This window comes from Bactrocera latifrons, unplaced genomic scaffold, assembly GCF_001853355.1.
Source record: "Bactrocera latifrons isolate USDA-ARS-PBARC rearing strain unplaced genomic scaffold, ASM185335v1 scaffold_64, whole genome shotgun sequence".
NCBI classification, from domain to species: domain Eukaryota; kingdom Metazoa; phylum Arthropoda; class Insecta; order Diptera; family Tephritidae; genus Bactrocera; species Bactrocera latifrons.
In genome coordinates, this window is record NW_017537312.1 from 1,361,625 (window position 1) to 1,375,883 (window position 14,259).

Below are 14,259 nucleotides of genomic sequence, written 5' to 3' on the forward strand. Positions count from 1 at the left end.
AATATTTTATAGCTTCAGGGCTACACTTTGAATAACACATCATTATACACATATTTTTTATTTAATAAACAATGAGATTTTGAAAAATAAACCACACGAATATATATATATACGTATTAGAGTGGGTCAATTTTTTTCTTGACAAAGCGGTTATCAAAATCGTAAACCACGGTGAATTCTAAGAAAATTTGCCCAAGAAACCATGGGTCTAAAATGAAAATCGAGCTTCCGGTTTTTAGCGAGAAAATTTCGTATATTGTATTTTGTAAAAAAAAAAATCCAATTCCTATTCCACCGTCGATTGTTTGCTTGCTTTGTAGCTATCGAAGCTAATTTGCTCAAATTTGGTAATGTGATGTTGTATTTAAGCAGAAAAGTCGACACTACAGAAACTTTTTATAGGAGCGTGGCACTGCCCACTTATGAGTTCATTTGTATATCTCTGGAACCACCCCACCGATAACGTTCGAATTTGGTATACATATTAATGCCTACTTAAGGGATATCTGGTAAATGATCGAAATCGGATAATAACTACCCCCCCCCCCCCTTCGCATATAACGGTAATTTTTGAAAACACTAAAGATCGGAAATTTTAATAACCGTCGAAGGGAAACATCTTGAGTTTGGTATTCGGTGTTGTATTGCAGCCAGAAATCCGACTATATGAAAATTTTGGCATGTCACCGCCCACTTTTGAGTGCATATGTAAATCTCTGGAACTACTTTATCGATTTCGTCTAAATTTGGTACACATTTTAGTTTGTACCTAGTTAGGAGAGATTATGAAAATGATTAAAATTGGGCAAAAACTACGGCCACCTCCCATATAACTGCTTTATGTTTTCGACTCTGGTAGTTGTTACTGTTTTCCTTTTCATTTATTAAAAAAAAAATCAAAATGAAAAGTTTCTCGTTAAAAACCGGAAGCTCCATTTTGATTTTAGACCCATGGTTTCTTAGGCAAATTTTCTTAGAATTCATCGTAGTTTACGAATTTGATAACCGCTTGGTGCACTTTTTTTGCTCCATACAAATTGACCCACTCTAATATATATGTATATATATACTGCCCACTAGGCATTTTTTAGGTCAGAAATTTACTATAAAGTTTGATGTTGCCTACCGAGGTGCAAATTATATAAGAGAAATTGCTTTACATGATTAGATATTTTTATTTGGCTCTTATTTGAACCCAACACTCATCGAGCAGCTGCCCCGTATCCCTTGCTATAAGTCTTGAACTCAAAAACATTTACAACAAAAAGTCACTCTGACTTATATTGGCAAATCCTAAAATGCAAATTAAAAGCTATTTATAAAACTGTACAGAAGAAATATGCCTTTCGTTCACCATCACACATTTCATTCCTTTGTCAACGCCTATTTATAGTAAATTTTTGTCACATTTTTCAGTGTCACTTCAAGGATTTCCGACAAGCAGCCGCACAAAGCTCGCAGGGTGATTTATGTTTTGCACTCGACGCACTTAAATCGTCCAAGTGCATCCGGCTCTTTCGCTGGCCTTTCACGCACACAACCGTACAAGGGAAAACACACCCCGCGTATGTGTGAGTGTGTTTGTTTTTGTTGTGAAAACTCAGGTTAAAAGTGGCTGCAATCAAAAGACTAGCGGCAATTTTCAGCAAAACTAACGAAAACAAAGTTTTTGCTCCACGAAGGAGAGGCTGCTTGAGTGCGTGTGGCAGCGAAAGTGCATTCAAAACAACAACAACAGTGCGCACACATGCTCATAAAAGCAGAATGCGGTCATAATTGGAGCGTTGACAGGATGAAAATCCTTGGCGCTAACAAAAGCGTGAACTTCCGCAATTCGTTTGTTCACCCTGCGACAATTGTCCCGTCTGTCGTTTAACTTTCGTGCTTATTTAATGTTTTAAACTTTCTCATAAGCAGTTTATTTGGTTGGAATGTTTGCGCTCATCACATGTGTGTGTGTGTGTATGTGGAGAAATTTGTAAACGCTTGCATACATACCTATGAGTGAGTTTGAATGTCAGCGAAACGAGAACTAGTTCATAACTATAATTTTTCCGACAAATTGAGACCAGTTCGTCGAAGTGATGCGTTTAGTATGAAAAAGCTTGTGATAAACCTTATTGAGAGTGTGTCCGGTGGATCTCCCTCAGCCAGAAAGACCTCTCAGTTGCATAGGAGCTAGTTGTTTGCCAGCTCGAGCAAAGTCTAGAGGTCCAACATTAAAGCGCAAGAAGACAGCGAACACCTATCTCGTTCCCAATCAGATGTAACTGAGCCCTATCTTGCAAGCTCATCTGCTTTGTAGTTTTCAACGATTCCGCAATATCTAGGCACCCTGACGAACCTGAATCACGCGTTGGTGCAATATTCCAAAGCGACCATTGCGCAACTTTGTTTTGGATACTGTAGCGGGTTAAACTCCTACTCCAAAATCTATCCCGACATACTAAACTTATGTCCAACGAGTCCTCGCATAAGTCTAACCACCTCTTTGCATGCTCAGCAAACCCTGCCCATCTAACATCCTTCTACTTTGGTCCGGCCCCGTTGAAAAAGTCCGTTTCCAGGGCTTATTGTAAGGCTACTTCGATGACAACCAACGTTAACCTTACCACCCAAGCGAGGATTAGATAACCGTTACAACAACAACGAATCTAACATAAAGCTTCACCTCTCACCTTCAAGCTGAGTTTGGATCCGTCCGGAAAAATATGCGCTGCGCCTCTTCTCCAGCCCCCCTGCACATGTTCCTCGACGGTACATGAGAAGTTAGCAAGATATGTGGAGTGCACTCAGTTTTCAGGGATGCATTTAAAAAAGGAGACAATTTTGGTACTTTCCAGTATGAACTCTTCAAGTTCACAGCTTCTCTAAGACCATAGCAACATAGCCTCTTCCAGCTTTGTGAAGAATGGCATTCAGTGGTATTATAGGTGTTGTTCGAAGTGTCAATGAAAACCGTTCTTTGAACACATTAAGGCTTCTTAGCGACCATCGCTTTTGAAGCACCAGCCACCAAACGAAAACCCCAAAACACCATTAAATATTATTGGATTATCTAAGGTTTTGTAGCGCAAAAATAACATCTTTATGCCCCAGCACTTTCCAATATCTTCTCCACAGCACATTAAAGTATCGTATGCCTTCATTATTCGCTCCTCAATATTTGCCCCTTATGAACGCTTTCTGTTAAGGGAAAGCCTCCGGTTCTTTGCCTTTTCAAAGGATGCAGGCGCGAGCTTACGATCGCGTGGAGAAGGGCTTCTGGAATTTTATACCATCTGGTAAATAAAACTTTTTCGGATTTTGCTTGGAATATATATAAAAAGTAGAAACAAAACTTTTATAATAAGAAGCTCTAAACAGTTGTGATCCAGTTCATTTTTCTGCTGGGTATACACATACATAAAGTTGTGTGCCACTTTATTATTTGCTATTCGTGCATTTTTCACATGTATATTTATAACTGTTAGCATAGTTTCTATTTATTCATGCACACGCTTGCCCGTTACTTTGCCTTGTACACACTCTCAAGTTGCTCATAAAGCGTCAAATGCGTTCTTCAGCAAGTCGCCATACGGCACAAGAGCAGAACTTGTGAGTCAACACCGCTTGCCAAAGTTCAAACAATAGGCGCACACGAAGATTAAAATAAACTTCTGCCGCTTAGCAACATGAAAAACAACAAAAAGGCTGAAAATTGTTGCAAAGGAAGCCGCCAAACCCATTGCATGTAACCAGAGTAGTTGTTGGTAAGTAGTTGCCGAGTGGCAAATGCATTCGCACTTCAACTCGAATGCTCGAATTTCTATTTTTATTACTACCTCGCAGTTTTATAAGGCAACACACACTCACACATATATGCGAAAAGGTAAATAGAAGGTTGAATGCCGAAACTCAAGTCACTTCACTCTGAGAGGAGCATTTCCAAAAGTAATTTCGACACTTGTTTGCAAAAGTTTCACAAACGGATGCAAATTGTAGGAAATCTGAAAGTAGTTTTCTTCTATCTCATCTTATTCTTCGTCATTCTTCTTCTCTAATTTAATCTAAAAGATTTAAATTATGTAATGTGATCCACACTCTCATTTCTTTACAAGGCAAGCGTACAAATTATTTCTTTAGCTCCAGCAGATAGCGAAACGAAAACCGTAAGCTCTGGTCAACGTCAGCCAAAGCCTTGGTTTCCAAATCGTCAAATGGAAGACAACTTGAGAGGTTATTAAATTTAAAATTTTTTGCTTACAACAAACATAAATGAAACACTGCACCTGTCGACCAGAATTTGTATCTGAAGTGTTCGTAATCTAGTAACTGATGCCCAAAGCATTCCAAAATTATGGAGAGAACACTTCTCCAGCCTGCCTAATGGCAGTGAAAGCATAACACCAGGTGATGGTGACCCCCGATCGATGACGAATGTCCACAGATCTTTGAGTATTTGATGGCACAAGCTCCTGTAAGTAGACGAACCTTGAGATTTTTAACGTGCCAGAAAGTTGAAATATGTAGAGCTGGACGTTAGCCACTTAATGTTTTGAAGCATTCCGAGATCAACCAAGTCACTGAATTCTTCAGAGATTCATCCGAACTAAATTAAGTTACTGCAGCGATATCAAGATCAAGAAGCAGAGAGTTATGTAAGTATATAAAAAATTAAAATATTTTAAAAATTTCAATTTAATTCTGAGTGAGCTCGTTGAAGAGCTTCGTTGATGACATGGCATGTTTCGGGAAGCGAAACTGAGAAAAAGTCCAGCTTTAAAAGAATACCGCGTGCGGTTAAATGACAAAAGCTCCTTTACAACATGCCACTCCACCGTTTTTATTGCAAAAGCATTCCGTCATTCTGTTGGCTCCACACATCAACTAAGCTGTTGTTCTGAACAGATAAGCTGATTTAAGTCAAGCGACGAGCCATGACTGCAATCCCGCTCCCAGCAAATGCGTTTATAAGAATGGCACGTAATAATAATAAAGAGAGAGCGAGAGCTGACGATAATAGCATATGCTGTCAACATAAAAGCGGCAACGAAATGGGATTACATAACAGTGAAAACCCGTAGAAGCAGAGCGAGAGGATCAAATACACACTTTTATGTTAGCTCTGGACTGTTTTGTTTTTGCACATTTACCGTTTTTGTTGATGGTTTGAGATAAAACGGAAAATGACAGCATGGAGAAAAGTTTGCAATAAAATGATGGCAAAGAAGATTTCGTAAATAAAAACGAGATTGAGTGAAGCGATGAGCCGAATAGCAGCTAAGTGCGAAATATGAAAATCTCAGATTTATGCCAGTCCTAATGGGAATGATTGGATGACCGTAAGCAATAGCAATAAAATAATACAACAGCATGCAAAAATAGAAATATTTGAAGTATTATTATGATAACGGCAAGTGGCCAGTAACTGTAAATGGCAACAAAAATAGCCGCCTATGACCTTCAAGTAGGGAAGGCAAATACCTTGAGCTATTGAACTAGAAAGTAATTTGCTATGAATGGATTAATAAGCATGAAACACACACACGCACACACACATGAACACCATTTACTCGCGGAAATTAAAAATACGAAAAAACACATGCACATGTGCATCTTCACTCTCATTTAGGTGTATGGCCAAGTGTGTGGGCGCTTCGACGAGTGATACAAGTGTTGCATGCTTTTAGGCGCGGAAAAAAATATCGATTTACACTTAGTATGCGATTACATGCATGAATATGTGCATATCTAATACGAAAATAGTGACGGTATGCAGTTGATACAACTCAGAGGGTTGCCAACTTTTCGAAATTTAAAAAAAAAATTAATTTAAAGAAGGTCGCATAAATTTCCAACTTAAAAAGCTTTAAATTAGAGCTAATTTTTTTTTTTTGCAATGCCCCACCTTTGTTTTAGTTTTTTAAACTTCATTTTTATGACTTCAAATGGTAAATTATTTACACCACACTCTTGGTACCCATCAACATTAACTAACAAATTCATTCACAAATTCATGACACAACCAACAGCTTATGCACTTTTAAGGTTTCCTACAACAAATCGCGACAAAAACTTAGTATGTAATACGTGCTGTCATATATATGGCAAATGAATGACAAAATAATTGTATAAATAATTTTTAAATACATCGAAGGCATGTGCTTTGACAACAAGCCAGGCAAGAAGTCAATATATGTATATATACAAAAAATTTTAAATTCTGTACAGTGCGTTAAAGAAAAGTCACAGTTGAAGTCGCCATTACCCTTTGTTTCATGTCTTTAATATTTTATTGAAATTCATACAGAATCTTGTCGTGATAATTATGTGCCCTTGAGTCAAAAATCAGTAAAATGGGGTCAATACGTCGCTCTCTAAAAACATTATGCGCTTGTGCACAAAATGGAGGATCTTAAGATACAAATTTCAAACTTTCCGATGACTCCATACCGGATATATTCGTAGAAATGTAGGATATCTTAGCAAAATTGAGTGAACTCATAATATTATATATATGTGGCAACGCCGTGTTCACCGCTTATAAGCAACCCTTTGCTACGTTTACAACATTATCCTTTAGCAACGCTGTACTACCTTTTTCATTCTAGCTGTAAGCAACTTATTTCCCAGAATCCTATCATTCTTCCCTTTTTTGTACAAACCGTCTTGCCGAACGGACGTGTAACCGGACAACATTTAATTTTGTTAAATAATATTAAAGTATTTCTAAATAAAACAATAAACCTCCAAATATACTATAGCTAATAATGTCTACTCATTATTCCTTGAATATTCTAAAATACTCCACGCCCAATAACAAACAATCAAATCGAAACATGTTCTCGACTATGCTCTAGTAATGACAAAAGTTAATCCAACCAGTTCAGATCTTCCCCAAGCCACAATATACACGATATAGGGCTATATTCTGACTTTAAGGAGTTTACGTTGGCCGAAATGTGTTTTAATGAATTTAGATTGGCAATTTTTTTTTTTTTAATTAAATCGTTTACTGCTGAATATGAATGTAAATGGTCTGGACCTTAGTCGGATCCCTATATTCCTAATATCTTTTTTCTGCTCCTCTAGTTGATATTTTCTTACACAAATTGTAAAAGAAATATTTCAGACAAGCTAAAAGTAGTAATGAACCTAAGTGAGTCTATGTCCAATAATAGGATTGAAAAAGAATAAAAATTTGAAAATTTGAAAGTTGCACGGTTTATTTAGTTTTTGATTTCATTACTTTTACACATTTTCACTTATTCTMATTTATTTATATTCAGTTTACATTTCAACTTTTTAATATAAAATAACGAACATATGTATGTTTTTCAATTTAATTTACTTATCAGGTAGCATCTTCTTGACGTCTTCAACTCTATGTACTCTGCACCTATGCTCGACTATGCTACTCAACTGTTCGAGTGTTGTTTGGATTAGATATATTTTTGGTCAAAGGTGCATTTAAAAGGCACATGTGGACCTTTGAACCACAGGTTCAACTCCCACATTTATATTTCAAAAACACGTATTCTGCTGAATTGGCATAACTGTACTTAATACTATGACAAGCATGATGCGCGATCTATCAAAAACACAAGCTTACGAGTGGTACAAATCCTTCAAAGGCGGTCGAGAGATCGTTGAAGACATGTCTCGTTCAGGACGACCTCTTCAACGGATGAAAATATTGAAAAAGTTAAGAATATGGTGCTGTAAAATCGTCAGGCAAGTGTTAAAGAGATGACAAGAGAGCTCGACATCTCTCGCGGGACTTTTCGAATGGTTTTATTGTATGTTTTGGGTATGAAACGAGTTCTTGCTCGGTTCTACCCCATAAATCTGAGTACCGTAAAATGTATCATGAATTTGAGACGGAGAGACAGACGATCAATAAGGARTYCTATYTAACTGTAWTGAGGCGTTTGCGTGAGAACATCCGTTGAAAACGTCCGGATCTRTGGAAAATTATTCAAGGACTCTATAATAATTGATAATGCCCCATCCAACCAACAGGGTACCAGTATATGGGAGCTAAGGTAAGTATTGACCGGGYTTAACCAATTTGTAGCACACAAAAMCCGATTTCGCCAATTTTTACACAGTAACATAAAAATATCAGAAGATTAGTATATACCAAATTTGGTGCAAATCGGTCCAGCAGGTCCTAAGATATGAGATTGACACCGACTCTTATAAAGTCCTTTCATACCACTTTGGTTATTGTAGCTGCTGTGGTTTAGGAGATACGTTCATTTGAAATATTGCAAAAGTAAATTAAAAAGCCATTCTATTCACGATGTCCTAGAAGTAAAAATTAATCGCTATGGCAGATAACCGTAATTAAAACTCGATTATCTAATGCAACAACAAATTATTCAATTGACAATTGGCGCGTGGACGGCATGGCGTATGATTAACAAATCAGTTTAATATCTACATTCTGTATATACATACATAAGTTTCTGATTAGTTGAATAATATTTTCTTAGTCAATATGTGTTTATGCAAAGGATCTTACAAAAGCAACAACCACTGTTATTCTAATAAAGCGCAGTTATTTGTTTTTAATTTTCTGCTGCACAAAGCAATTTACAAGCGACAAGACATGCCAGTTAGACAGTCAGCGAGCCTTAAATGCTTTAAATTGTAAATAGCAATCAGCAACAGTTATACCAGCCACCACCCAAATGACCTCGAGAGRTGTGACAATTGTTATAGTGCCCCAACACTCACTCACTCACACACACGCCATTATGGCCAAGATGCGCTTTCGCCCTCATAGGGGACAACGCTGTACAGCGTGCTCACACAATAAAAYAAAACTGGAAAACTTGGTGAAGGGTTGCCAAGAATAAGCGGGTAAGCGCTGGAAGGAATGGCGTAAACCGAAATGCGCTTGTAAATGTCAATACAAATGCCTTCAATGTCAAGACAAGCAAAGTATTGTTTCGCCATAAAATCCCTGCTGCAATTTTCTGCACCAACAAGCACACACACGCACAAGCACAAATGCAGTCGCTTGCATTTATGGTATCTATGCCAGCTAGATACAACTGAAAGTGCCTTTGGCTTGGCTTACTGTCACTCAAGTGTTGGCAGCGCCATCGGGCTCTTATGCAATTATTGTTGTGCATGCTCGTATTAAAGCGAAGGAAACGAAGAATACGAAGCAAAGCGCACCGAAATGGCCGCAGTTTATGGATGAAGAATATAAATGAGCGTGAAAGTAAAGCCAGGCATTCTYATACCGATTTTGCTGCTCGAATGGATAACTGTTTTACCCACACGCAAAGACGCAAACACACTTATTCACCATAGTWACGTCAACACTTGCTTTATGCGAGCACAGCACACCCTGCAGGAAACAAGTGGGAAAATGAACGAGAAATAGTAGGGTTATGGAGAGAATTAGAGGTATAAATAAATTTCCGATATCAAAGTAGATGTCATGACATTTTCTAATAAAAAGTTCGATTTATAAAGAGGTGAGGTAGGATAAAACAAGTGGATGTAGACAAAATTCAAGGCCTCTATAATTAATAGTTGCGATCGAACCTAGGAAAAGAAATGTACCTGCCTTCCATATAAACGGGAGATGAAAGGGGGAAATGAAAAACACCCGATACTTTCTTGGCAGGGCATTTTTGTTTTTAATTTTTAAGTTTTTTTCTCAGTTTTTGAAATTTTCAAATTTTATTTTATTCCAACCACAATCCACAGAGCCATAAACACACAGCAGCAATTAACCTACAAATTTTCGAACMACAACATTCATGAACCATAAAATATCTACGGRGTATTTATATTGTACATTTCSTACAGCGCATTTCTAGCATACATCGTAGCGGTCATCTTCGAGTGGTAGTATTATTTCTGTTGTCCAGCAATCTAATGCGTGTATAAGTATGTGTGCAATGAAAGAAGTAGAAGAAGTTTGCGAATTCAGAGACAGCTGTGGGTTGTCTCATAAGTGCATTTTCCATTTCAAGCGGCAATCGCACAGAAATACCGTTAGATAGGAGTATATCCAATACATAGTTACATACAAACTTATACATGAATATACAAGCGTTTGCTTTGCAAAGTTTGAATTACACTCAGTAGACCTTGAAAATGAGTTTCTTTTACACAAACTTGTTTTTTTTTTTGTCAGTTTTGGTTTTACTTTTTTTTTTTTACGCCATTTCGCTATACCCGCTTTTGTTGTTTTTAAAATTCCAAACGGCTGAAATTCCAATTGCAATTTTGTATTTGCCTTCAACTTTCACTTGTTAGAAAATTATTTTCACTCARCCCACATTGACATTTGACATTTCCGTCATTTGTTTTTGTTACATTTTGACACAGAAACGGTGTTACTTTCTTTTGTTAGGTTCATTCTTTGGTTGTCCTTATTGTTATCGCATGCCCATGTATCACGCTCGACTGTCAAAGGCTATAAGACGAACGTGCACTCGATTTTTCTTAGCTCGGAGTGGAATTTATGGATTTCGTCGCATTTTTAGTGGCAACAATTAGTTATGGTCRAATACATTTTTAAATACACTATGTAATAAAATTTATATAATGGCAAGCAAGTTACGGTTACTGATATACAAAAAAACCTTGAAAGAATTTTCGCGGCATCCAAAACATACACACCTTGAAACTCTAAGGCCTTTGTGTAGAAAGAGATAAACGAACACACGAGCACTGGATTTTCGGTTAGAATTGTCGATGTAGCCTTAAGGGATATTCTAGTCTAGAGGCTCGAATTCCGAGCTTTATTCTATCTGTTTATCTGTTATTTTTACTATCTGCTTTTTTTTATCATTTGTTTATTAAACTTAGAAGAGTACACAAAATAAATTACAAAAAAAAATTTTTTTTTTCATCGAGTTTATGGAAAAAAGAGGCAGTGTCCTCATCGCCATGATTTCTCCCTTTGTCGTCATCTGAAATAATAAAAAAATATAACAATGACCGATTCTTAATGAGTACGAATGTCGCTATGTCATGAGGCAACAAAACTAAAAAAAATTTCATAAAATGGGGGCTTTTTAAAAAAAAAAGGTAGATTTTTTCAGTAATTTTTCAATTTTGTCGACCTTTTGAAAAATATTATAAATTTCAAATTTTTATTATTTGTTGCTTCTAGCGATAGAGATATATTTAAAGAATATTCATGCCCAATTTCAAATAAATCGACTGATTACAACTTGAGATATTGTGGCTACCGCATCAAAAAAAAGGGAGTTTTGAGAAAAACGCATTTAAAGTTTTCCGTTAAGTTTCGGGCAGCGTAATAGATAGATAGATAGTTCGCTCAACCGGTCTAGTTGCCACATCACTAAAATGGCTTTAACTTTGAAAATAATTTGAGTTTTTAAAAATCCTTTTAGAGAGATATTTTTGAATATCAAAACTATCGAATTATGTAAAAAAAAATCGATTTTTTCAAATTTCTAGAATAAAATACCCCCTTAAGAAACTCATAGAAACTGTAACAGAAATMTCGCTTTTTGATAATTTACCGGTTATTTAACCGATAGGTGGCTTGTTTGGTGTTATGATTAATTTTCGGAAACATGAGTTAAGTAATCGATAAATTAATACATTTGTAGGTCATTTCGTTAATCCTCCATACTTATCTGAATTCTGCTAAAAGGTTCTCAATTTCTACAGCGGTGAGAAAAGGAGGAAAAAAGTGTTCTTATTTTTTATTCTAAGTTGTAAACAGTGTCTACTCTATATATCAATCGATTCTGTGTTTGCTTTGCTTATTAGCAAAAATGTGAGCAGCTTGTTATATGAGCTTCTCAAAAAACTGAATATTTCAAGTGTGAAGTGTGTTTGCTATTCAAAAGTTTTTTCAAAAGTCCACAGATGAAGACAGACAGAGAARTGATACCCCTCGTGTTTCGAACCAATTCTGCCACAAAAACTGTTCGCGAACGCATTCGYCGAAATCCCCTAAGAAAACAGAAAATTATGTCTAGTGAAATGGGTATAACAAGTCAATTGAATATTTCCCGATCAACAGTAGTTATACACGGTTTTTGGATAAAATTTAGTTTTCTATTTAGCATAATTCCATTCAAGGATGATACACTAATTATAGTGACTCTCCAACGATTTGCTTCAAAATAGGCCTCAGTTTCGGCAAACACCTCTTCATTCAGCGAAAATTTCTTTCCGTTAACACACCCAAAATWGTACAGATAGACACACAAATGTTTAAATATATTACTGGACACATATGACATATAAGGTTCACCTTAAGTGGACTCAGGATGTAATTCTTAGATTGTAAGATAAATCTTTCCACCTTTCACATATTATATTATCCGCCTTAAGTGAACTGAAGACATACTTCTTAGAATTCTCCGTAGAAGCAATATTCCTGGGTTCGTAGCTACAGGTGATTGACCGTAAGAAATTCCAAATTTTATTCCATTGTAGTGAAGTTTGCGCTTAAAGCCTTAGAATATGGCGCCTCGAATATGCCACAGACATTTTGAGATTCTCAAAGAATTTTTGCGTCCAACAGTGTCCTCAAAACCGATAAAAACAGTGTGTGYAGTCACTAATCAATGATATTAGCCGACTCTTTTGACGGCTTGTGTGGAAGCAAAATGTAACCATATCAAATGAAATTTTCGACTGAACTTGTAACAGAACTTATGGCAGAAAAAAACATACAAATAATAGCTTTGTTGCGTAATATGTGCTAYAACGATTTCGATCTATCGCGGAATACTTTTTCTTGTTGCTGTAATATACGGATCATTCATGAGTTATATCAACTCTAGGCCTACTCATTTCTATTTTTATTAACTGCGTAGTGAAGATTATATTTCAAATAAACCAAATCAGATTAATAGCAAAAAATATAAGGTTGTCAAAAAAGTCTTGCGGTATTTTTGCRGTATTTTTATTGAATTATCAATTGTTCCTAAAAATTTTTTTGATGACTCATGCCCAGCTCTTGACCGATGCTACGGCTGCTACTATGCCGGTCTCTTTCGACCAATTCAGCGATTTTATCGCGATTTTCGACGACAGGCCTTCCGAACCACCAGAACGAAAACGTTGAAACCATCGTTGTGCGGTGGAAATGGAAACTGTATCGGGTCCATAAACTGCACAAATTTTATTGGCAGCTTGAGATGCATTTTTGCCTTTATCGCAGTAGTACTGTAAAATTTCCTCTTTATTAAATACCGCAAGACATTTTAGACAAATTAATATATACATATTTTGACCTCAGCGTCAAATATCAATTAATATATTACATCAACCAGAATATAGCATACACAAACCAATGAGGTGAGTAGTTTCTTATTTTCGACAAAGCTTACAAACCATTGAGAAACGATCAAAGATTTTGTACTTATCTGTTTTTTTGTTTTTTTTTTTTTTGATGACATATTCCTAAGTTACATATATGTAAATAATTTAATCAGCTGAATCCGACCCTTTTATATTTTTGGCCCTTCGTTTTATCATAAACTAAATCATGTTGCCTACTTTATGGCACTGTGTAATTATATAAGGTGTGACACTTAAAAAAGCCGCTTTCAATATTTTGGCATGTAGTAAATAGGTGAATTTCAATTTAATAGCAAATTGTGTTAATGCTATTGTTGCGAGTTTTCCGCCGCATTTTTCAAGCCATCTACTTTATTAGCACAAATTTATGGGCAGAACTTTTGGTGAAAACCCCGTACCTAATACTGGGTGTGCACGCAAACATATAATATTTCATTTGAATGCCTGTATTGGTCTGACATTCTGGTGCTAATTTGCCAAGTGACCTTAATTGGTTTATATGCCGTGGCTGGTGATAGCTTCATTTTTTCCGTGAGTCAGCAGAATTTATGTTATATAGGTCAACTCTATTTTACAGATGTTTTCTAACTATATAACTCGGTATAAAAATTGGGCAAATATTTCCGTGATTAATCAGTAGAACATTTTACCAGTGACCTCTGCACTACACAAGCAATTCACCGATTCGGACAATTACAGCGAAACTTTCGACAACAAAAGCCACCGAAATATCCGTTAATGCTATTCAGCAGCTTACTGATAAATAAAGCTTACTGATAAATATGTGTGTCTGGTTAGAATTTTTATATACTCACTTAAGCACTCGCCCAATTATCGTAAAAATCAAGTCTCAGCTATTAATCCACTTGCGCACATACCACAGCTCACTAATAGACGCAATGACAGAGAATTTACCGCAAAATGGTCATAAAATCTGTTTTGAATTTCGCATTTGAA